General features: G+C 44.9%; 1 long non-coding RNA gene across 1 annotated transcript; it reads right to left on the bottom strand.

Moving 5' to 3' along the window:
- Nucleotides 1-15,851: 15,851 nt before the first annotated feature.
- On the bottom strand, nt 15,852-21,238 carry LOC121030542 (uncharacterized). The gene is made up of 2 exons (XR_005790289.1): nt 18,181-21,238; nt 15,852-16,229 (listed from the first exon to the last, which is right to left on the bottom strand). It is a non-coding gene; the product is annotated as an uncharacterized LOC121030542 (long non-coding RNA).
- Between the last annotated feature and the right edge of the window lie 1,690 nt (nt 21,239-22,928).

Below are 22,928 nucleotides of genomic sequence, written 5' to 3'. Positions count from 1 at the left end.
CAAATTATAAAATCCCTCTCATGAGTCACAGGTAGCTAATCAAGATGGCTTCTTCACTCTTGAGTCTGGCACCTGGGTTTTAAGGCTAAAGTACACAAAGCTGGGAATGTCGACCTGTGTACTTGCATGTAGTCTCTCCAGCATGATGGTCATAGAATAGCTGGACTTCTCACATCATAGCTCAGGACTTTAAGAGTGAGTGTTCTGGCAAACTGGGTGGAAGCTGTATGGCCTTTTAGGACATTGGTTGGGAAATCACATAGTATTGCCACACTGTATCAATTGATATAGTCATAGGTTCACTCAGAGTCAAAGTGAAGTGATGTAACTCACCTTTCAATGGGAGGAATGGCAAAGAATAAATGTGGCTATGGTTTAAAACTGCCACAGAGACACATTTATACTTGCATATGAGTCAAATGTCTTTGGAGGGAATAGCAAGAAATTGGTAAGGGGAGAAACTGGGTGACTAGGGAAAGAAGTAGGAAAGAAATTAACTTTGTCCTATAAACCATTTTGTATCTTTTGAATTTTGTGTCATGTGCCTGAACTATCTTTTTAAAAAATTAAATATTATTCACCATATTACAGCTTTGCCTAGAATTGCACCTGTTTCTAAAGGTCTGACAATTTCTAGGATACTCTAGACCAGTGCTCTTCAACAGAACTTGCTGTGATGATGGAAATATTCTATGTCTGTACTGTCCAATATAATAGCCACTAGCCACATGTGGTTATTAAAATTAAAATTAAACCAGACAAAAAGTTAATTCCTTACTCACACTAGCCACATTTGGAGTCCTCACCACATGAGTCTAGTGGCTACATATTGAAGAGTATAGCTCAAGAAAGTGGGAGGGGCTTAAACAAGTGGGATGAGGGTAGGGGAGCCTGAGAGGCCTTGGATCAGTGGTCTCCAAACCCTTTTACACGTGTGCTTCCTAAAGTAACTTTAAGGAAATACATTACCCCCGCAAAAATTAAAGTTGCCATCTAAATACCTTTAATTTGAAAATTTTATTTTTGGGGCACCTGCGTGGCTCAGTTGGTTAAGTGTTGTGGGACTCTTGATTTTGGCTCAGGTCATGATCTCCCAGTCCGTGGGACTGAGCCCCACATCCAGCTGTGTGCTAACAGTGCCAGAGCCTGCTTGGGACTCGTTCTCTCCTTCTCTCTCTGCCCCTCCCCTGCTCACATGCTCTCTCTCTCTCTCTCAAAATAAATAAATATACATTTTTTTAAAGTTTATTTTTGTTAGGAGTTACAAAAGATTCAACATTCCATAAGATGAGAACTAACTATAATTAGAATAAATATTTCATGAGATGGTTTGATAAGATAGGTTTCATTACTGAATCATGCAGATTGAATCTGAGAGAAATTGTGTAAAAAATTTAGCACCACTAACCTATCCTGCTTTAGTTGTTCTAAATTTAGAGTATTTCAATGTGGGCCATGCTTCAGCCTTAACGGAAATACATGCAAGACAGGGAAAGACAGGAAGCCCTAAGAGGCAAAGATGCCTTGATGAATCATTAAAGAGCCTCTCCAGAAAGCAATATATCAATTCCTCCCCACTTTTTGGGGGGGCTTGATGTTTTCATACCCTAGAGTAAAGCTCCGTGGTGAGATTATCATGAGTGAGGGGGACATGGGAACTTTTGTGAGACAGTTTCAGAAATCTGTACTTGGAAGTAAAGATTCTGAAAGCAAAACTCTTTAGATCATTCATGGACATTTATCCTCTTTAGAGTAGACCCTCAGGTGTACTTGAACCCTGGTTTGAAGATGGCTGCCATAGGAAGATGGAAGCTGGGCTTGACACGCAGGTGCCTGCTGGAGTAAAGATGAGGACAGATCCCAGGTGCCCCTGAAGCTGAGATGGGATGGCACTGTCAGCGTCACTGCTGCAGCCCTGGCCTGCTGTCCAAGGCTTGTTTGTTACTAAGGTGGAACGATTGCCTCAGGTTCTTCCATAGGAGCTTGCTTTCCTTGTGTGGAATTGTTAAGCCTTTTCCAAGAGGAAAGGGCCATGCACAGGGCTTCCCGGACTTGGGAACAATGGGCAAGGGCAGAGTGAGTTTCTTCTTACCAGTTGATTCTGTTCATACCTCCTTCCTCACCACTGCTTCCCCCTTCCCTCTCCATCTAATTACTTCAGATGGAATATAGATTAGAGATGAAATTGGACAATCATAGTTCACTAGAATAGGGGCAAAAGGGCTGAGAGGGGCTGACCCGGTGCAACAAAGTGGACAGTAGTCTAACTGAGGTCTGATTAGAGTGGCCTCTCCACAGAGCGGTTTATCTGAAAGCAGGAGATTGCTCATAAGATAAAAACCTCACATAGTCAAAATTGCCCTAAAAAGTCTCTGAAGTCAACCTCTGAGTACAGCTCACAGGGTGGTGTTTATGTGCCATACTGGAGACCAATACATCATCTCTCAAAATGTCCAGTATGGAAACCATTTTTTCCTTCTGGCCAAAGAAGGGTAGATACTAGATGTGTAGTTGGCTTGCACCTAAGAATTATATTGTGTGAAACATATATTTCTTTGAACCCAGGAATCACACTAAGCATGTAGGGTGCTGACACCGTAAGAGGCTGGAGGGAGCTGAGACCCTGGGGGCAGAGCAGAGTTCTGTTCTCAGGCCTTCCTCACACCAGGGCAGATGAGCATTGTGTGAACTCAAGGGCAGAAGCCCTGAGCACTTATACAGCCATTTGAAAACCTTCCCCTGCCCTTCATTCTTGGCCCAGCAATCTGTAGTTGAATTTTGTGAGTCTGCATCTGTATATGGCATGTCTCTCCTGTATTCCCTCACTTCTTTACTATTTTTGGTTGTCTCAGGAAGGTAGCAGGTACCTATCGATTGCTGCTCCGTGCCAAGCCCTGGGCTAAGCAGCCTGTCCCCATCTTTCAGACAGAGGTTAGCATATAAGTCCTTCAAGGGCACCCCACTCTCCACTTAAAGTAGACCCTCCTCTATCTACTTACAGAGCCATAAACGATATGGATGACTAGGAAGATAGACATGTTTGGCTTACTTCCTCACACATGAGGGCCCCGAGACTGCGGCAGTGGCAGAAGTATCGGTGATTAAACACCTAATGATCAGATGAGAGGAATGGAGTCCTCCTTGGGGGATGACAGAGGGTCCCAGACACACAGCAGCTGAACAATTTGAGTTGAAAATGAAGACAGATAAGTCTGGGAAAGTGAAGGTATTTCGTTTGCCAAGAGGGGTGCCATCTTGATGATCTTCAGTGGAAGAAGTTTAAGTCAGCAATGTATTGCCTCTAATTTTCTGCTTTGGGGTGACGTGTAAAACATCAATTAGTAACTACTACTGCATGTTAACCAATTTACCTGTAAGTGTCATTATAAAGAAAAGCAATTGCCTACGGTGAACATATTTGACTTAATAGCTTGTAAGACCTGTCTCCATTTATTCCATCATGTTAATGTTGGTTGTGGATGCTCATCTCTTCTTGGAAATGGATTCCATATTAACACTGTCACAAGAAAATGCACATGCTGTTTTCTCTTGCCATAGCACAGCCCCATCATTAAGCTTACGATGTCCATTTCCCAAAGACCATGTGGGAAGGTGTGCGGAGGCAGGCTCAGCAAGGTTCCCCCTTGGCCAACTACCTAAATAGCCCATCTCACCCTGCAGACTCCAGGGAAGACACAAGTACAAACCAACCAGATAGCAAGTGACATGAGCTCCCCAGGGAATCGTACTTCTGGTCCAACACTACCAATAGACTGCTTCCTGCCATTTTTAATAACCTGACTGATGCTTTATTACCTCTGTCACTGTATTTTATTTGAAGTACTCATTACCAAACTATCAGGATGCTATTTATCCAAGTAGAAAATAAGCCTGGTGTTTCCCTTTGTAACTTGGAACCCAGCCCTTCTGCATCTCTTTCAGCATAAGGGCTCATCTGTTCCTGAGTCAGAAGCTGAAGTACCATCCACACTAGAGTGTCTTCCCTGGAATTATTAGTTGGCTTGTACACTCTCTGATCGCACACGGTCAGGGCCTGTCTTTTAAACATGTCTTCATGCCTAAACTCGCGATTCTGCTCACACTTCACCCCTGTGAGTACACTTCCACTCTTCTTCTGCTAAGGTCTAGTTGCAAGCAAGGGCATTCTTAGTTCTGACACCCACCAGCCATTCTCTCCCTTTGCTAATGCTGACACCTTTTCTCTCTGAGCTCTGACAGCCCTTCCATGCTGCCCAATTCCACGGCACCTATTTCTGCCCTGGAGTTGCTAATGCATTTGTATGGACAAGTCTTAGCTTCCTAACCAGGTAGGCCTTCATCTTCTTCAGAGCACAGACTTTGGCTTATTTATCTTGGTTCCCCTCTCCCCCCTTACCGGCATGTCTGGCACCAGGCCCTGCACAAGTAGGGGCTCCATCCATGGATGGAGCTGTGTTGCCTGTGCAGCACCCAGGGCCAGAGCTTGAGAGAAACAGTTTGGCCTCTCAGTATGCAACCTGTGGGTCCACAGCTCCTCCTGCCCTCAGCCTCCCTGTTCTATTCTGGAGTCAAATAGATACTTTGGTGGGCAAGGTGGCCCTTGGGGACTCCATGCTGGAGTGCTGAGTGGCAACCACCTGGGTGGGCTCTATCTATCATGTGGGATCACTCTGAGAGTCAACGCTTGGGAAACCCTCAGGCAATAGAGAACTTGAGACCACAAGATAGAAAACCAAGGTAGACCCTGCCTTTGCTGTATCTCTTACTTGAATTCCTCAGACAAATAAAAAATAACCTTTTTATTCCCTGCCATTTGACCACGGTAGTCACTGCTCCTAGCCCTGCCACCTTCCTGTCCCCTGCAAAGGAGCTTTAGCCCCTCCATGTGGGCAGGGGTGGAAAGGTCCTGGTTCAGGTCTTTATTCAACAAAGGTTTATGGAGAGTCTATTTTGTGTCAGTGAACAAAACAGACCCTGCCCTCAGGTACTCACAGAAAACACCTGTAAGAAGGTAGAGGAAACATTTGGACAGTGGGAGTCAACAAACCACCTCAGATTTCATGTGTCACAGAATTCAAACATATAAAGAGCTCTTTCACTTATGGAAACATCACCCTTATCAGCAACAAGGAGATTTCCAAATTGGAACTGGGAACCTGGTAAAGCTCAGGGTTGGTGGTAGAAAAAACATTCAGAAGTTCCTGGGGTCTTCCTGATGGTCTTTGTGTTCATTTCCTAGGGCTCCCAAAACAAAGTGCTACAAACTGGTTAGCTTAGAACAACAGAAATGTATCAACTCACCGTTCTGGAAGCCAGAAGGCCCAAATAAAGATGTTGGCAAGATGATGCTCTCTCTGAACACGTAGGGGAATACTTCCTTGACTCTTCTTCGCTTCTGGAGGGTGCTGGCAATCTGTGGTGTTACTTAGCCTGTAGTTTGCTACATAACCCCAGTCCCTGCCTTTGTTGTCACACGGTGTTCTCCCCGCATTTCTGTGTCTTCACATGGTTGTCTTCTTATAGGGGCACCAGTCATGTTGTATAGGCTCCTTATAAGTAGGGCCCATCCTACTTTGATAGAACCTTATCTTAACACATTATAATGGCAATATATTCCAAATAACATTTTGAGGTACTGGGAATCAGGACTTCAACATATCTTTTTTAGGGGGACACAATCCAACCATAACAGCATCGGATTGGAAGAAACAGGGCCAAAGATAGATGTCCCTTCACAGCTGGCAATCTAACAGGAGAGAGAGAGTCAGAGATGACCACAAAACTCCCTTGAAAGTGGAAATATTTTCGGAAAGCAAACACTCACGAACACAAGGGCACGGGTTAGGAAGAAAATAAGTCTTGTGGAGCAGCATGAAGGGGAGAGGAAGTAGAGCAAGAATAAGGAGAGAGGAAATACTACTTGGCAATGAGAAAGAATGAAATCTGGCCTTTTGTAGCAATGTGGATAGAAGTGGAGAGTGTTATGCTAAGTGAAATAAGTCATACAGAGAAAGACAGATACCATATGTTTTCACTCATATGTGGATCCTGAGAAACTTAACAGAAAACCATGGGGGAGGGGAAGAAAAAAAAAGTTAGAGAGGGAGAGAGCCAAACCATAAGAGACTCTTAAAAACAGAATAAACTGAGGGTTGATGGGGGGTGGGAGCGAGAGGAAAGTGGGTGATGGGCATTGAGGAGGGCACCTTTTGGGATGAGCACTGGGTGTTGTATGGAAACCAATTTGACAAGAGATTCCATATTAAAAAATAATAAAATAAAATAATAAAATAAAAATAAAAGAATAAGGAGAGAGGAGGTCAAGGGAAGGAGGAGGCACCTGAGCCCAGAAAGACACACAGGCAGTGAGAGGCATAAGAAGGGGGGGCAGGAAGAACGTTCTAAAGGACAGGAAACCACAGATGCAATGTAAGAAATCTCGTCCTTGCAAGTAATTATCTTGGAGTTCATTAAGCAACTTCCTGCATGAAGCTAGAAGGGCAGTGAGTATTCTGCCCAGTGAGTTGATAATCCTGCTTCATCTTGGTTTAAAAGGTGGAAGAGCACATGAGAGAAACCCAGGGTCATAGCATTTTGAGCCAGTTCCCCTGAGCTGTGGCCCCAACCCCGGGCTGATAGACACCTCAGCTAGGGGACTGGCAGAAATGCCTGGAGGAGCAGAGCCCAGGGCCTGGCTGGATGCCACCAGCCCCAACCTGCAGCAGGAAGCAGCACCTCCAGGTTCTCCCAGCAATCTCCACATGGGAAGAACACCACCCCTAGCAGCCAGCTAGACTCCCCAATGTCACCCTGTCCATCTCTCCTCCAAGGGCACTTGGCTATAGTTCTGTCTGAATGAATGGGGTGGGAGGAGCAGATTCCTCCATGTGGGGTTATAAGGAACCATTTATCACCTCCTTCCAGACAGAGGTTGTACAAAGCACAGATCTTTGTGGAGCACTGATCTTCTTCAGGGTCACCACTCAGATTTAGGAAGGAGGTGGCAGTTCCCCCACAGCCTCCAGTCACCCAGCATCCTGGGCTAACATACTAGACTTCCAGGTCCTCATGGTGGGTCTGAACCTCTTGTGTCCTCCCCCTACCCCTGGAAGTGTCCCTCAAAATAGCCCTATCCTCTGTTCCATTTGTTCCTAATAGTTGGCAAATATTTAATTTGATAAGGCAATCAGAACAATGTAAAAGCCCCAACATATTATTAATGGGTGATCGTTATCAACTGACTCTCTTAGAGATTTTGCTTGTCCAGAGCAAGAAGTGACTCTAGGCACTTAGGTAGGAGTCATTTACTGAAAGGTCAGACAGAGCATAGCAGAAGGAAAAAATCAGCTGCTATGGGAAGCACAGCTGAGCAAAAGTGACTTTTGGGAATGTCTTCTTGGTTATCACCCTGGTGGTTCTGGCTGCTTGGCACTGTTCCCTTGGGTTTGACCTGGCTGTACTACCTGTGGATCATCTCCAACTGGCCTGGGCCTTTGGTCCTGGGCTGTAGCATTTGGCTGGAGCACAAAGTCCTGTGTCTCTCCAGTTTTCTGGAGGTGGGGAAAGACCATCCATAAATTCAGTTTCTGTAGTAGAAAGTATAGCCCTTTCTCCTATTTTAGGATTCTTCCAAAATAGGAAGAGTGTTCCATGAGGGCAACTCAAAAGAACAACTGTCCACAAAAATAATATGGTGAGTGTTTGGAAGGGCCTCCTAAGACAACTCCCTAATCCCAAAGAGTGCCCCTCTGGAGATTTCAGGCACTATGGCGGTGAATGAGGAGACTTGCCTGATGTCGTAGATAGAAGCCCTAGACGTCAGTCAAAGCTCAAGTCTTGTGATTATAGATCCATGTGCTTGCACCAGCCTCACTGAATGCCTTGTACATAGCTGATGCTGAAGCAATATTTGTTAAATTAATGAATGAATTGTGGAGTCTCCCAGTATGTAACCACCTGCCTCAAATACATCATGAAATGAAGCAGGTTAGAATCATCAATAAATAAAATAAAATAAAATCTGAGGGCCCTGGGGTAAGAAGTTATTTCAACTCTTCCACATCTCACTCTCCTTATCTGGTAAGTTAAGAAGTTGGGTAAGTAAGTAAGTTAAGGGCTGATCTCTAAGAATTTACTTTTGAACAAACTATGAACAGAACTTTTGTCACCTGTAAGACAATTTAAAATGTTTAGAAATTTAAACACTGACTAGATAATTTGATAATATTAAGGAATGACTGTTAATTAATTATTTTTAAATTAATGTCATGGTTTGATTTTGAAGAGTGCCCTTTAATATGGATGGACCAAGAGGACATCATGCTAAGTGAAATAAGCCAGAGAAAGACAGCTATGACATGATATCACGTATATGTGGATTTTAAAAAACAAAACAAATTAACAAATAGCAACAACAATAAAAAGCAGAGAGGCAGACTCAAATATGGAAAACAAAGTGGTGGTTGCCTAAGGGAAGGCATTGGGGGAATGGATGAAATGGGTGAAGGGAATTAAGAGGTACAAACCTCCTGTTATAAAATAAAGAAGTCGTGGTGTAAAAAGTACAGTATAGGGAATACAGTCAATAATATTTTAATATACTTATTGTGGTAAGCATTTTGTAATATATGCAATTGTTGAATCACTAGATTATACACCTGAAACTAATTTAATATTATATGTCAACTATACTGCAATTAAAATTGAAAAAAAACAAAAGTGTTCTTGTCTTTTAAAGATACATGCTAGAATAATTTTGGATGAAATGATACAATGTCTGGGATTTGCTTTATCACGAAGTGAAGCAGGAAAGCAGGTAGGAAAATAGATTAAAAAGGCCGGGAGTTGCTCATCGTCAAGGCTTGGCAATGTGTATGTGGGGGTTGGTTGCACCGTTTTGTCTACTTTTTATATGTAATGAAATTTCCATAATGAAATGTTTTTTCAAAACTTACAATTCTCTTTTCCTACAGCCCCTGTAGTGCCCATCCCAGTCAGAGCTTGTGGTAGACCCTGGTAGCTGCTGACCCAACATCTCTTGTTCCCTGGCTCTTTCTTAAAAAAAAAAAAAACAAAAAAAACAAAAAAAACAAACAAAAAAAAAAAACCAATTCCATCCAGGCACTCACTCTTCCACACAGCCCCTGTGACCCAAGGCAAGGTGACCCCAACCCAACCTCCAGCCCTAATTAGTCTCAGCAGATAAGAGTGAGGCCAACCTTCTCACTAGTGAGTGCTTCTGAGAGGATGAGGACTGAAGGAGAGCTTTGCTAGGACTTCTGAGAAGTTTCTCCCTACTCCTAGAGGGTCACTGAAAACACTTTTCTCCTGTTGGAAGGAAGCAGGTGGCCCCAAATGTCCAGCAGCCATGCTGTATCCTAGAGGAAACCAGCCCCAAGAAGACCGAACATGCCGAACAGCAGAGCAGAGAGATGAAAAAATCCAGAGTCCCTGATAAGCACGCTGAACTGCTGGATCCGATAAGCTTGAAGTCCACCCTCTCTCTGGACTCCTCATTATACAATATAATAAATGTTATTTTTATTTTATTTTATTTTATTTTATTTTATTTTATTTTATTTTATTTTATTTTATTTTTTTACAACCAAGAGTATTTATAAGCAAGAGAACCTTAACAGACCCAATCTCAGTGAATACTTGCCTTGACAGTGGTGGAATGGGGACCAAACTAAAGGGAGGGATTCCCCCCACAGTACAGCTACCACCATTTGGGATGCAGGAAGCAGTCAATGAAAGAGAAAAAGAAGGGTGGTGGTAGGAGGGATCTTTCAGAAGGTGGAGACATTGTTATACTCTGTACCATTTTCAGCCCAGATAGTTCTTCCTGATGTCTGGCCATCTTGCTTTGAATGACAATAACCTAAAGCTGCATAAACAAGATCAAGGGTCACCATTAGGAGAGTTGTGCCCAGTCCTTGCTGCTGTGGATTGCCTTTGAAATATGATGGCACCCATTTCTTGGCAGACATTCCTCACAGATATTATGCAAATCTACTTTTCTTGTTATGGGATGCCGAGAAGAGCCATTAGCAGAAGAGGGCGACGGAAGAGGGTATGCAGCCAGTGGAGGGCTCTGGTTTTCCCCATACATTAGAGATGGAATTGTGATCTTCTCCTTGTCTGAGTGTTCTCGCCTCCTTCTCAAGTGGATTGAAATCCAGTGGACTGCACCCTTGAATGAAGCCCGAGGTTATTTATAAAACAGAAAGCGTCTCCTCAGTTTCCAGTAGGAGATGGTGTTGAATGTTTTCATCCTGTTACTCCTCACTCAGTCTCTTATTGGTTCCACTTTCTCTGCCACAGCCCCAGTGCAAATCACCACCATCTCTCACCCAACAACTGACCAAAGGGGCACAACTACCTCCCTGAATGGATTCCTGCCTCTTTCCAACTCCGTTCGTTCTTCTCACCACAGCCAGGGTGATCCTTTAAAAATGCAAGTCTGATGGGGGACCTGGGTGGCTCAGTTGGTTGAGCTTCCGACTTCAGCTCAGGTCATGATCTCACAGCTTGTGAGTTTGAGCCCCGCGTCAGGCTCGGTGCCGACAGCTCGGAGCCTGGAGCCTGCTTCAGATTCTGTGCCTCCCTCTCTCTCTGCCCCAACCCACTCGCATTCTGTCTCTGTCTCTCTCAAAAATAAATAAACATTTAAAAAAATGCAAATCTGATGGTGTGTTTTCCTTTCCTGGAACCTGTCAGTTGCATTCCACTGGCAACCAGGGTCTCCCTCCCTGTTCTCTTCACTCCAGACACGAGGACATTCTCTCACCTCAGAACTTTCCACATATGTTGATCCCCTAGGCTGGAGCTGTCTGTACTCCATCCTTCCTCATCATTTGCACACAGGCAACTCCTTTAGGTCTTACCTTAAATGTCACTTTCTTGGGGAGAAGACTTCTTACCCCCAGCCAAGCTACATACTCTTTACTTGCATCCACAGTATCTTGCCTTTCTCTTTCATAACATTCAATGTCATTGGAAATTTTGCTTAACATCTATCTTCCCCATTAGATTTTAAGCTCAAAGAGTAGAGATTTTGTCCATATTGCTTTATACTCCATCCCGAGGACCTACCACAGTATCTGGCACATAACCGACACTGTGGATACAGTGTAAGTAAACATTGGTTGGTTACCTAGCAGGTGTAATCACAGTTGAAGCCTCCCAAAAGTGTGGCCCCAATGATTCTTCCAAACCCTGTTCAGCCTCTTGAATTCATGGAGCTTCACACCTACCAAGTTCCTGCTCTAGAGGACAGAGTATGGAAAGAAACAGATGTAGACAGATCAGAGTCCAATTTGGAACCGAAAAACAATGTTGTTGCCTTACAGAGCAAATGGCTCATTAGAATTCAAGACATTCCCCTTCCAAGCACACTTGTTTCTTATTGTTTGCTCTAAAGTGTTTTGTGTGACTCAGAGATACAGACTACAGACTTGAAACAGAAAGCAAAGGCTGAGAGGAAGAAAAGCCGGAGCCATTTCCTGTTCAGTGACAGCACACACCAGGGAGGAGAGTGTCCTTGTCCTCCCCCTGCTGCTTCGGCAATAAGCAGAAGGCTTTCAAGTCCCCAGGTCAATGCTCTCTCCTGGACTACAGGCAGAGGTCTAGCAAGAGAAGCCACAGGTGTGGTGTCCAGGGGGTGGGGACGTCGGGAGGTGCCATGGGTGGGAATTGCTGGCTCCTTTCCCTTGGACACTCAAGTAGTTCAACTTCCTGAAAGGAGATGTGATGGGGTGGGGAGAGTGCACTCTTCTTCCTCCACACTAGGCTGTTGAGATTCCCTTTTCAGGATTACGTAAGCCTCATCTTCACTCTGTGCAGGTGGACACCCTCTTTTCTTCATAGCCAGCCACAACCTCTAGAAATTCATCGCCAAGAATTCCTCTGGGAAAATCATGGAGTCACTTTATCCTGGAGTTAGATGTGGAATGGCTGAGACCGTTCTGTTCAGGGAATGGGTTTAGTTGAAAGTCAAGGGAGCCCAGTGGCAGGTTCCCGGACCCAGTCAGCTGGCTAAGGCATCATGGCTTCCTATAAGTGGGCCTGGCCTCAGGGACTCTGAAAGCCTGCCATATTGGATGGAGATGGAGAAGGCCAGAAGATGGGAAGCATGGGGACAATTTTCAAAAGGTGCAGGGGTGATGATATTCAGTAGGCCTAGGCTTGAATTCAGGCCATGCAACTGAGAGCTAGCTCTTCACTTCTTGAGGCTCAGTGTCCTATGAAAACATGGGTCTTGAAATGTATGTGGATGCCCTAACACACAGTACGCTCTAGATTCAAGAGGCAACCTGTATAATTATTACCCAGGGGTTGAGCTCAAGAACCTAACCTCCATTCCCTTCTGACTCACCATGCATCCTTCAGAGTGTTTTTTCCAACACACGAGCTGACTCCATCAGTCCTCAGTGAGGGAGATTTGGGGTCTCCCTGGGGTCCATTTCTCAAACTTTTCTGCTCTAGTGTCCCTAACAAGAGTGAATGTGTGCCTCGGAGCACCAGAGATGAAAATTCCTTTAAGTCCCTTGTTCTATTTTAAAAATTCATGTGAATTAGGGGTACCTGGCTGGCTCAGCTGGTAGAGCATGAGACTCTTGATCTCGGGGTTGTGAGTTCAAGCCCCACATTGGGTGTAGAGATCACTTAAAAATAAAATCTTTTTAAAAAAAGGTCATGTGAATTTATGTATCTTAATCCGTAATATAGTCCTGCTGGTTTAATATAAAAATAATGTATTCTTCAGCTATGCAAATAAAATGTACAGTTCTGGGAGGTCGCTGGGAGAAGGAGAATGCACTGACCACCCACATCTGAAACCTTGTTTCATTCTCCCCATAACTGTTTAAAATAGAGACTTTTTAAAAAGAATGAAAACATTACAGCCATTACAAAGCAGAATGTGAGCATTCCCCACACTGTAACTCCCTAAAAGAAACCCTTGTGAACAGTATCTGTGACACCTTTCTTTTCCTTGGCCTTGTGAGTTGTTGGACGTCCCTGCCCCCTGGAGTCTGTGAGGTGTCTCAATTGTACAGTCAATCGCAGACACCGTCCCCACCCTTTCAATGGAGAGTGGCAGCCTCCTGCCCAGAACCCATTCTGTTAACTCACTGTAAGCTTTGACCTCAAGTCAGCTCTGTCAGAAATCAAGAGAAGTGTTAGGAGGGAATCTCACTTCTTCAGACTTTTGCCTGATCTTTATTTTAGAAGTAGCTGAACCTAATGGGAATGTGTTGTCTGGCAGAGCCACAAGCTGGTAGCCAGCTCCTCAGGGGTCAGTGTGCAGAAAGAGAGGAGGTGATGTGGGCTTCAGTTCAGACCCTGGTGGGGAGGGAGTGGAGCTGGATGGCGTGCTGTCTAGGACTCCTGCTTTGTAGTAGAGGGGCTGGGATTGGAAAGAAGCTACAGGCAGGTCAGTGACCTGCTTGCAGTGGGAGCTTCCAAGACTCAGGTCCTGAGGACAAAATACAAGGCAGGATTGGGATAAAGGTCTATCTCCCCATGTCTGCAGGGTGTCCAGGAGCTCAAGGAGGAAGGCACTGCTTCCAGACATCCTGGCCAAAATGGCCATGAGTGGCTTTGGGGGCAGCGGTCTGCAGTGAGGGGCCAGGCAGAAGGGCCTGAGAGCAGAGATTGTTCTTTCACATAGACAAGTCTCCAGCAATACCCAGCGGGAGCCTTACAGGGGATGCCAAGGCACAGGCAATGGGCCAGTATAATTGAATGTTAATGCTTATGTGGCCTAATAAGTATTCGCATCCAGGGACATCTTGAAGAAATTCCGTTTAGGGAAGAATTCTGTCAACCAAGCATTTAATCATGGGATTTCTTTTGCCTGTATATGTTCCTAAAGACAAAAACCAAAGGAAAAGAAAAAAAACAAAAAAACAAAAAACCCCACAAAAAAACCCCCACAAACTGGAACTTATATGTGAAATGAATTTGCCCCTTCAAAGTGGTACTTTTGGAGCTAACGCACATTCTAGGATGCTCATGATATTTGCAGTAATCATCTTTGGGAACTGACTTCAGAGCCATCCTAAGAGTCAAACCTCAGAGTCAGCTGGTTTGATCACTCAGCTTATGCTTCAGATGTGTCTTTGAATAAGTTTTGTTTGATTCCAAAGATGAAATCCTCTATCAAGTGATTATGTTTTTTCACCAAGTCTGTTCCTCTGTAGACAGTAAATTTCTTGAACCAATGGAGCATGTCGGGCTCATCTTTGGCTGCAGGAGACCTGGCCGAGCACTTGAGAAATGCTTGATCAATATTTAGTTCTGTGCTTGTTAACTACACTCCATAGGCCTATTTCTGCCGCTGTTGTGTTTTGCACACATTGCAGACACACATTGCAGACATCAAAACATTTGGGTTTTCCTCTCAGGTGGCTTTTTGTATTAAATAGTTAATATTTAATCCAGAAAAGGAAGGGTTATTCTAAATCTGCACCCACCAAAACCCACAGTAGAAATGCCTTCTGGAATGAGCATCAACAATTTAGCTTTTTCTGTTGGTTGATGTCACAGAGAACAGTCTGTCAACATTTTCCCCTATGTTGCTTTTCTTTCTGGGGGCACAGAATAAAGATGAAAAATCACAGCTCTGGGAGCAAACAGAATAGAGAGCTGGCACTCGAGGGATTGATTATGTATTCACTTATTTATTATAATTTTTTAAAAAATGGCCCAGCTGCTTCAGCTTACACAAGCTGGGCTGAAATATTTCAGTTGATAGTATTCTCATCTGGTGGTTATAATACTGTTTTTTTTTTAACCCTAAAAGGAGAAAATAAAAATTAAGTAAAAAAAATAATGCTTGAAACTAAGATTCAAACATTCCAGTATTCTCAAGAAATGGCCACTGTTTTGTTCTCCCTTCCTTGTGAGTTGATCCATAGTAGCCATGTTCACCAGGGGTACACGTGGGAACCAGCTCACCTGGGAGAATTTTCCAATTATTCACATGTCCCTCATGTGACCTAGAAGGCCCAGGCCCAGACCTGTTCACTTGTACAATGCAGACCACTGATTGAGAATATGTGATCTATAGCAATCTGACCACTGCTGCTCTGTTATTTCTCTCCTGTGGTCATCATTATGCCAAATAAGTTACGTTTTGGTCAAATGATAGACTAGCTCAACTCCAGTTGTCTCAGAGAGAAGGAGGAATGTATTGGCTCATATAACTGGAAAGTCCAGGGAAAGGTTTGGCACAACATATTACTTGATTCAATTACCTAAATGGTGTCAAGATCAGGCTTCTCTTATCTCTTGGCTTGGCCCCCTAATTGGTACTTTTCTCACACAAGCTCTTTTGTGAAGGCAAGATGGCTGCCAGCTGCTCTGGCCTCATAACCTCCAACTCCATTGGAAAGTTAGCCTCTATTTATCAACTTTTGGAATGAAATTCTGTGATACGTCTCTCCTTGGTCCAAATGGGGTCCCAAGTATCTATCTCTTCTGTACCAGACAGAATTCACTCAGAATACAGAAGCCACGGGGCGCCTGGGTGGCGCAGTCGGTTAAGCGTCCGACTTCAGCCAGGTCACGATCTCGCGGTCTGTGAGTTCGAGCCCCGCGTCGGGCTCTGGGCTGATGGCTCAGAGCCTGGAGCCTGTTTCCGATTCTGTGTCTCCCTCTCTCTCTGCCCCTCCCCCGTTCATGCTCTGTCTCTCTCTGTCCCAAAAATAAATAAACGTTGAAAAAAAAAAAAAAAGAATACAGAAGCCACTCTAGATATTTAAAGCAGAGAGGGATTTCATTCCAGTACTGAGTTCTTACAAAATTGGTGGATGGTCTGAAGGAGTGAGATAGATAGATGATAGATAGATAGATAGATAGGTGATAGATAGATTTATTTAGTAATAGCACTAGGGTTTATTAAGTTGTGCCTTAGCACAGGCTCTGGGACTTGCCCGTGGTGCTCTTGATGTATAAAGCCTGGATGTTCTGCCAATTCTTCTTGAGCAATGGTACCAGGAAATTGACAGCTAAGTGGATGTTGTGCCCAAGCTCATCCTCTGTCATCTTCACATGGCCGATAGCCACTGCCAGACGCCACACCATCTTCAACTGGGAATTTAATTATGGACTTCACTTCACCTACTTTGGCCATCACGTTTTCACTGTGGATCAGCAAGGAAAGGAACTTGCCAGCTTTATTCAGGCCTGGGCCCAGGATTTGTGACATTGCCTCCAAACTGCTTCTGAAACCCAAGACACAATTGACAAGATGTGGAACCACTGCTTCATGGAAAGTGTCCATAAGCATGCATGCCTACAGAAAATGTGAACATCATGGGGTGCCTGGGTGGCTCAGTTGGTTAAGTGGCCGACTTTGGCTCAGGTCATGATCTCACACTCCGTGAGTTCGAGTCCCGCGTCGGGCTCTGTGCTGACAGGTCAGAGCCTGGAGTTTGCTTCGGATTCTGTGTCTCCCTCTCTCTCTGGCCCTCCCCCCATTCATGCTCTGTCTCTCTCTGTCTCAAAAATAAATAAACGTTGAAAAAATTGTTTTTAAATAAAAAAGAAAAGAAAATGTGAACATCACAGGGAAATTATCTCTTCCAAATACAGTTTGAATGGAAAATTTTGGGTAATAATTTGCATCCCTATCATTGCCTGTAGAAAAGTATAGAAAGGTGGTTTTTAGCTGTATAACTGCTACAATATGGATAACACACTGGAGGATGGTTTGAAAGGAGGAGAGTGGGAGGGTGCAAGGCTTTCCTATGCAAGGAGCCACACCCCCAGCTTCTGGGACTATCCAGGGTCAAGTACACCTGTAGTTCAGGGATTAATAGTGGGATCAGATTGGTTGTCCAGAGGAAATTTATGTTATGGGTTATAGTCTGGGTTAAATTTAGTTTATATTATGCTGCTACTAGAAGGAGAGGAAAAGATGTTGGGTGACAAAACCCAAAATTGTCTCCTGCAAGGTGTATGATGCTTTATAATTACAAGTACCTTCACCTACACTGTTCCATTTGATTCTCACAAAAGCCCCATAACTCGAGGAGGATTGGGGGAGGGGGGCGGGGCAGGAGGTACAGTAAGGTCAAATACGGTTGTTCCCATCCTATAAAGGAGAAGTCCAGGAGATGCTTCGGAGGTTAAGAACCTGCTCAAACTAATCTCTTACAGCTGGTGAGAGGCAGCACTTGCATTCAGACCCAGTCTCCTGACTCCAATCCCATTTCCTTGGGCTACAGCAGAATGTTCTTTCTGAAACAATGGTTCCAACCCCCCAGCCCTCATGTGTAGAGCCTTATGCCAGGGGCCTTTAGGGAAAGCATTCCTCTGCTTTTCAACAGCTATGGCCAGATTGGAACACAAGGTCATGGAAGATGCCAATACTAGAGAAGAAGAGGGAAACTTTCACAAGTGCTTGGATGCTTTGTACTTCTCTTCATTTGGTCTTTATCTGAAGAATGAAACAGGGAGTTCACATTTGTTTGTTTAATGCTGGGTGTTCCAAGATGCTATAGTATCATTTCAAATATCTGAATTTAGGACATAGATTGGCTGTTTCTCCCAAACAGCAATATTTTTAGTATTAGCCATTCTCACGTAAATGCAAAATCTTCTTTGATAATAGATCAAAGCAAATCCCTCCTCCTAGCCTTCCTTGTGGGCTGCAAAATGACTGGGTTTGCATAAACCAGATTAGAGCCTTGCAGAGCTTCCACCAGCATTACAAATGGTTCCTGGCATCAGCACCCAGGAAACCCCCGCTGCCTTATCAGCAAGAGCTTCCTCTCCATGATTCTCAGAGATTCAGGCCACCGCAGTGACAGAGATCTCAAAACTGGACTACACAGCGTCCCAGAGGCACCACATCCCAAAGAAGGGGACTTGCCTTGAGGCCAGTGGGTCAACAAGAATCTAGGGACGTGTTCCTGGGGAAGAAGAGCAAGCATCACGGCCTGCCCCCTGGAAGTTCTGCCTCGAGTTCAGACCTTGTGGGGCCCACACAGCGGCTGCATGCAAGGCATCTCCACCCCAATGGGCAATAGGGCCAACACTGTGATCAAGGACATTCTTCCTTTTCACATGTGTGGTTGAGGCATCACACTCCTAGAATCCTCGCCATCTGTCTTAGCTCAGGCTGCTGTAACAAATTACCATAGATGGGGTGGTTTAAATAACAAAACTTACTTTGCACAGTTCTGGAAGCTGAAAGTCCAAGATCAAGGTCCTGGCAGCTTCTGTTCTGATGAGAGCCCTCTTCCTGGTTTGCAGATGGCTTTCTTCTCATATCCTCACATGCTGGAGAACAGAGAGAAAGAGCAAGCTCCTGAATCTCTTCTTATAAAAACAGTTATCACGTTTGCAAGGGCTCTACCCTCATAACTAATCACCTCCCAGATGCCATACTTCCTAATGCCATCACATTGAGGGTTAGGATTTCAACATGCAAATTTGAGGGGAGCACAGATATTCAGTTTATAGCATCATCTGGCTGTAGAGAAGATTTTTGGCAGAAGCTGGTCACTCCTGAGGTCCTGGCCCAAACTGGCTAAGTTGGGCCAGTCTTTTTGTCATTCATACCAGGTCTCAGTGAAGACTTTATGACATTTCACACAGTGAGCTGGTTAGTTCTTTTTTTCTCTCAATGCTTCATTTTAACAAAGTTAAGAAAACACTTCTGTTATAGGCTGAATTATGTCTTCTTCCAAAATACGTATGTTAATCTCCTAACCCCAGTATCATAAATATGACTATATTTGGAGATAGGGTCTTGAAAGAGGTAATCTAGTTAAAACGAGGACATTAGGGTGGGTCCTAATCCAGTATCACTGATGTCCTTATAAGAAAAGATTAGGACACAAACATGTACAAAGGGAAGATCGTGTGAGGACATAGGGAGGAGATCGCCATCTGCAAGGCAAGGAGAGAGGCCTCAGAAGGAAGGAGCCTTGCTGACCATTGATCTAGGACTTCTAGCCTCCATAATAATGAGAAAATAAATTTCTGTTGTTTAAGCTACCCAGTCTGTGGTACTTGGTTACAGTAGCCTTAGTGAACTAATATAACTTCCCTCCAGACCAGCTGGTATGATTTCCTGCCTCCGTTCTCCAGCCCTTTTCCTTGATAGCACTACTGACCATTTGTCCTCTGGATGCAGAGATGACAATGAGGCCATCACTAGTAGGTGTGTGCTTGGAGCCCTTTCCCAAGTACGACCATGGAATCATCCACTTATTCTCTCTTTCCCTGGACTCTCTCTAGGGCCAAGAAAACAATAAAGGCTTACCACATGCTTGTGGCTGGGGAACATTTCATGAAGGGGGACTTCCAGGGGGAGAGGGCCCACATGTGTTTGATGCACCTCCATTGCTACCATTCTAGCCAACTGACTCACCAAATATTTACACCTCTGTTTTCTCTCAGCATCATTGGTTTAATCCATTTGGACCCCACCTTCCTAAGTTTATTTCCAACTATGTTGTCACAACACACAGACACATGGATTGCCTGGATTGGCTTGTGTTTCCTAGACAGGTTTAGTACCTTGCCTCATGCAGACACGATGGGCTCACCCATCTGAACTGATCAGACATTATCGATGATGACAGTTGATACATTGTCTTACTTTCAGCCCTTTACGGTATAGCTTGTGTTCTTGCTACAGTGTATTTAATAAGCATTGTGAACTCTTAGGAGAATAAGGATTAACCATATTACTAGTGGTTGTATTGGGAAGGTTGCATCTCTTTCCCAGAAGTCTTACAGAACCTAGTGTTTTAGGTTAGCCATCCTGGTTGCTCCATCTGCACTCGAGGCAATGGTATTTATATCTCCTGTCTCCTTAGCAATTGCCTCTTTGTGGACAAGCTTTTGCTGGGACTCTCTGTGACCTCCCCACTGTACCCAGCACAAGTCCTGACATGCACAGGGGCTCAATCAAGATATCCTATAGGAATAAATTATGCTTATTATTTAGATGAATTTGCACTTATTAGTCATTTTAATTTCAAAGTATTTCTCCCTTTTCATCCTCACAGTAACCACCAGAACAGTTAAGGAATCAGAGACATGTACCTGATGTGATTAAAAGGCTTAGGCCAGGGTGCATAAGAAATATTAGAATGCCTACTCGTCTGTATTCTTAATTTTGTAATTCAATGTATGTTTCACTGATATTATTAATGTGTTACATGGTACAGTGTATAATATAGTACATGTATGCACATGCCAACAAACAAACAAACAAACAAACACATTGCAGCTGCCTGCTGAAGAAGTTTCGCTAAGGAGTTGGCATTTTTAGCAATGTTTCGAGACTGAACCAAGACTAAGAACCAGACATCCCTGTCCCTCTGAGCCTCATTTCCTTACCTGTGACACAGGACCATCCACAGCTGTGGTCCTGTGACCAGGGCTCCTTCCCAGCTCTGCCAGTCCACTCTGCATGGACTTATCTAAGGGGCAGATTCCCCTGGAGCAAGAGAAGTTCCTGCCTCCTTGGACATTTTGGACTCTGGCGTGATGATGCGTGTGATGTGTTAGCCCTGCTCCTGGCCCGTAGAAACCCACGTGTGATCTCTGCCATTAGTATTACTACTGAGAGAGCCTCAAATGGTCAGCACTAAATAAATGTTTGTTAAATGAACATGTGAGATGCTCTGAAGACCAAGTCCCTGCCCTGGTGCTCAAAGGATATGTGTCTTCCTTACCCTGCTCCTTGGTAAGAGGACCAGTGGAAAGCAGGACTGTAAAGTCTGTAATTTGTCCCTGTCTCCTGCTCCCTTTAGGGTCTAGGAAGGGGATGGGAGATTGATAGTCTTTGACTTCATGAAAACCTGCAGAGATAATTCTTCATTCCTCTTTTGCCTGATGAGGTGCTGAGTTAGGGTATCCCCATGGGATTTCAGGGTAGCCCTGCCCTGCCTTAAGCCCGGATGGCAGTACAACCCTGGCCATCCCAGCCCCCAGTTCTGGGAGGCAGAACCAGAGAGTGAGAGTACTCCTGGGCCCTGGGGTCTGGGGGAGGCAGGGCCTGCTGCCTGGTGCTCCGGGGCCCCTCAGAGCAGTGCTTATTATACCCCTTCATTCCAGCTGGAGGTTTCTGGAAGGACAGCCCTTTTCTGAGAGCATGGGCAGCTACAGAAACCTGGCTTGTAGTGACATCCAGAGGTCATGGAGAGAGGCAGCTGATTGGCAAGGGAATGCATGAGGGTGGAAATATTTAAAATAAAAATTTTTTTAATCTTTATTTATTTTTGAGAGAGAGACAGTGTGTGAGCAGGGGAGGAGCAGAGAGAGAGAGGGAGACACAGAATAGGAAGCAGGCTCCAGGCTCCAAGCTGTCAGCACAGAGCCTGACGCGGGGCTCGAACTCACGAACGGTGAGATCATGACCTGAGCTGAAGTCGGACGCTTAACCGACTGAGGGTGGAAATATTTTCATCTTAATTTGGGTGAATCTACAGTTGCATTTTTAGCTGGATATCAACGAGAGCCTGGAGACACAACATTCCCTATGGGCACATTCCCGGAGTGCAGACAAATCCCACTCAGGCTGCCAAAGAGAGGGTCCCAAGGGGAAAGAGATCTGCTACAGAATAGCAGAGACCTCTACAAACACACACACAGCACAACCAGAGAGTCTAGAGAGCTTCCTCAGACATCAAGTGCATCACTGAGCTGGGCAGCTTGTTACAGACCCAGGTTTTGAAGCCCCGCCTCAAGGATTATGACCCTGGGGCTCTGGGGTGGTTCGAGGAAATTTGCAAATGAGCTCCTCAGGTGTTGCTGATAGGGTGATCTGTGAGCCACACTTTGGGAAACACTTTCTTAATGCCCAGAATTACAGTGATGAGAGTTTGGATTGCAAAGCCTGAGAACTAAATAATTTTGAGGCCTGACTCACTTTTGGGGGAGGCGGGTCTATCCCCACCCAACTACTCCAGAACACTGGTTGCAGGGTGGGGAAGGCAGGGTATGGTTAAGGAGATAGAGTGCCAGGAATGACTGAAGGAGGAGATGCCAGTTTAGCAAAGGAGGTAGAGGATGCAAAGATACTTTCTGATCTTTAAATGCAGGGGCGCCTGGGTGGCGCAGTCGGTTAAGCATCCGACTTCAGTCAGGTCACGATCTCGCGGTCCGTGAGTTCGAGCCCCGCGTCGGGCTCTGGGCTGATGGCTCAGAGCCTGGACCCTGTTTCTGATTCTGTGTCTCCCTCTCTCTCTGCCCCTCCCCCGTTCGTGCTCTGTCTCTCTCTGTCCCAAAAAAATAAATAAACGTTAAAAAAAAAAATTTTTAAATGCATACTGCTCTTTCCTCTCTCCCTTATGTGGACCACTGTGGGAGGCAGCAGGGTAAGGACCAATCAGCCAGTGAACTTACTCCTTATAGAGGCCAGGCTGGGCCAGCCTCAGTGGGGCCCTGCTATAGTGCTTCCTCCCTGCCTCCCCTGAACCTGCCAGGCCCCTCCAGCACCCCCACACCTTCTCACCTTCCCCCCACCCCATTCTACACGGGCCCACCCCACCTACCATCTTCTCCCCAGGAGAGGCCTCAGCGAACATGTTGGGACTTGTTCTCCTCTTAAGGACAAAGGCAGGTTGGGAGAAGGCAGGAGGCCATCACTGGCTGCATCTCTACTAACTGGCTTAGGCGATGATAGCAAATGGGTTTCAGACCCTGCTTAGTAAAGCCCCACCTTGGTGGGCAGGTTTCTAGAACTCACTTCTCCCCTTTTGATCAGAGCAGCCCAGCTCACAGGTACCTCCTTTGTTTCTGCTTCCCGGCAAGACTTCTTTTGAAGACAGGCTTCTTGTGGTTTAAAGAAAAAAATGTTTTCAACCGCAAATCTAGTGTGACTGCCTCGTTTTTCAGATAAGGAGGCCCAGAAAGTTAACTCGCCTTCCTAGTTTTCAGTTTTGATTTGGGTATTTGGA

This window comes from Herpailurus yagouaroundi, unplaced genomic scaffold, assembly GCF_014898765.1.
Source record: "Herpailurus yagouaroundi ecotype Mexico unplaced genomic scaffold, PumYag 140, whole genome shotgun sequence".
In the NCBI taxonomy this organism is placed as follows: domain Eukaryota; kingdom Metazoa; phylum Chordata; class Mammalia; order Carnivora; family Felidae; genus Herpailurus; species Herpailurus yagouaroundi.
This window is presented reverse-complemented; position numbering and strand designations above follow the sequence as displayed.